The sequence below is a fragment of the Amblyomma maculatum genome, chromosome 9 (assembly GCF_055883805.1).
Source record: "Amblyomma maculatum isolate TAMU_Amacu chromosome 9, ASM5588380v1, whole genome shotgun sequence".
NCBI classification, from domain to species: domain Eukaryota; kingdom Metazoa; phylum Arthropoda; class Arachnida; order Ixodida; family Ixodidae; genus Amblyomma; species Amblyomma maculatum.
Window position 1 is genome coordinate 98,014,729 of NC_139352.1, and position 2,939 is coordinate 98,017,667.

The following is a 2,939-nucleotide window of genomic DNA, read 5'->3' on the forward strand; positions in this document are numbered from 1 at the left end:
ATCGGCACACACAATTAAAATCACCCATCATTACGATGATCATTTCATCTGTGTTTAGGTGGCGCTCAACTGACTCGAAAAACATTTTGCGTTCACCCTCCTTATTTGGAGCGTATAAACAAATGAATTTAAACTTGTTTCTTTGCAGTATAAAGTCACACACTATTAGACAGCCACTGCCACATGTATAAACACTTTAAATGGTTGCTTCCAAGGACTTCTTAACAAAAAGGCCACAGCTACCCGCTGTGCCAGTAGCGTGCGAAATGCACATATTATAATGTGCTCTGAAAGGTTCCACCATGCGGTTTGTTGCTTCCTCACTTTCAACTTTTGTCTCTTGAATGGCAATGACGTCGAGGTTGTTTTCCATGAAAAGCCGACTTAGTTGATATTGTCTTCTCCGAGTGGACAAGCCGCGCACATTCAGCGTGGCCACATGCAAACTTGTTTCTATGCTCACTGCCATTTTTTTCTCAAGGAGCTCCCGACCCGCATGCTGTTACCTTCGACTTTGGAGCCCCGGATCGAAATCTCATTTTCTCCCCCTTGCACAGTCTTTTGCAGCCTACAGTCCACAGACACGGCGTTTTTTAAATCGCCGCGAGAAGCTGTCCCTGCCTTAGCCATCGCTCGCTGGCGGCTCCGACACTCACTTGGCTGGGGATCACGTCGGTGGCATCACCGACGGTTTTCGCTCGGGTCTCAGCTCGGGCGGAATTTTGGGTGCCACTCTCAAAGACGGCCTTCGGTTGGGCAGAGCTTTCACTGGTGGCTCCTCGTTGGGTTCGTGTCCTTTGCCGTGTGAATTGTTGCTGCTGTCGGCGTGAAGTCGTTTCGTTGCTGTAGGCATGGTTGACATCACGGCGTCTTCTCTTTCCTGAGTTTTCCCAGGCGATGCACAAGGAGCTTCGCTCCTATTTCCACCATTCTCGTCCGCAGCGTTTTCCGCCGCAGGAGAAGCTTCCGATATACTCTTTGTTTGCACATTAACTGGTCCCTCTGTTTCAGAAGCAAGTGCGGCATCCTTGTCTGCAGTAGGTGGCACGCCCCCTCCACCAGCTGCTTCCTCTGCGTCCACTTGGTCCATGAGATGTTCTTCCTGAACTTCGTTGCCCGCTCTGATACCTGCTACATTGGCATACGACCTAGAGCACATAGCTTCTTCATGGCCGTATCGCTTGCACATGGCACAGCGAGGCACTTTACACTCCCTCCTGATGTGCCCTCGGCTATTGCATCTCAGACATAACGGCGGGCGCCCCGGTGCGACTAGTAGTGCCGTACTTCCAGAAATGCGTATTTGGTGAGGCAAGTCCTCCAGTGTCACACCGGGCTTTATCTTGAGGCCTACAGTGCGGGTAGAAGAACCTTTGTCTGCCATACCCTGAACGCGCCAGCACTCCCGAGACAGGTCAGTTACTTTGCCGTATGGGGCTAGTGCCAAACGAATATCTTTGTCAGGGACGTTATGAAGCACCCAGTAGAGCTTCAGTCGCACATCCTGGTTAGCCGGGTCGATGACAAGGCACCGTTTTCTTTTCACTTGAACCTCGCTAGCTTACAAAATTTTCCTTGTCGCTTCTGGGCTGTTAAAGGTGAACGCCCACACATGGTTCATCTGGAACGCCCCCAAAGCTAGCACCTCAGGGAGCATTCCGAGACGGACCAGCGTGTCGCGAAAATCTTCCACACGAAAAGGCCTGGCTTTCAAATCGCCGTGAAGAAAGACGGTATTCAAAACGCACGCACCTGTTGGCAATTGCGGCAGCGCAACTTGATAATCCTGGGCATCACCAGCAAAAAACCTGTTTCCGCGGCCCTCTCGGGCCGCTGACACCGCTCCACCGGAGCTCATGATAACACGTCCGTCACGCTCGGTGGCCGGAAGTGGAATCCCTCACTATACTAACGAGGAGACGCAGGGAAGAGGCTAAGTGCTGTTCTGATATGGCGCATAATGCAAGAAAGAAAAAAAAATCTAAGCTCCCCGTCGGGGAATCGAACCCCGGTCTCCCGCGTGACAGGCATGGATACTGGCCACTATACTAACGAGGAGACGCAGGGAACAGGCTAAGTGCTGTTCTGATATGGCGCATAATGCAAGAAAAGAAACAAAAACTAAGCTCCCCGTCGGGGAATCGAACCCCGGTCTCCCGCGTGACAGGCGGGGATACTGGTCACTATACTAACGAGGAGGCGCAGGGAAGCCGGCAAGCGCTGTTCTGAAATGGCGCATAATGCAAGAAAGAAACAAAAACTTAGCTCCTCGTCGGGGAATCGAACCCCGGTCTCCCGCGTGACAGGCGGGGATACTGGCCACTATACTAACGAGGACTTTTTTTCTTTTTTTTTTATTGCCTGCTTTGACAAATACACTGCAAATATATATATATATATATATATATATATATATATATATATATATATATATATATAAAGATAAAACACGGTGACCATGCCGTGGTCAGCGTGAATGCTTAACCTTCTTAAAATGAACATGTTCATCTAGGACGCCAATCCAGTCTGGAGGTTCTGGCAATGTACGGTAAACATCTCGTAAGTACATAATGCTTTCAATAAAATTCTCCTTGACTGGACGGACGTTTACATCGGCGTGCCTAACAGCCATCTTTGTTCGCCATATGCTGTGGAGCCCCAGGACCATGATCAGGTCATAAGGAATGTCTCCATCGTTTTCAATTGGAAGAAAACGGATTCCGTACGGTGTTATTGGTAGGTCTTTCTTTAGAGTCCTTTGCAAGATGTCCCAGTAGAAGACTGGATCCCAGCAATCAATAAATACATGGTTTCTTGCATAATATACAGTTAGTTGTCCATGGAACGAATATTCCCTTTTCCTCTAACCAAGTCTTAACTGGGAGCGTGCCTGTATGAAGTTTGAAGAAGAAGGTTTTAATGCTGGGCTTAATATTCAT

At 49.0% G+C, this 2,939-nt stretch overlaps 1 non-coding gene and 1 pseudogene across 1 annotated transcript; both read right to left on the minus strand.

The window, feature by feature from the left end:
- Nucleotides 1-490: 490 nt before the first annotated feature.
- Nucleotides 491-1,858, minus strand: LOC146179869 (uncharacterized; annotated as a pseudogene).
- A 407-nt stretch (nt 1,859-2,265) lies between these two features.
- On the minus strand, nt 2,266-2,337 carry TRNAD-GUC (transfer RNA aspartic acid (anticodon GUC)). The gene has a single exon. It is a non-coding gene; the product is annotated as a tRNA-Asp (tRNA).
- Nucleotides 2,338-2,939: the final 602 nt, after the last annotated feature.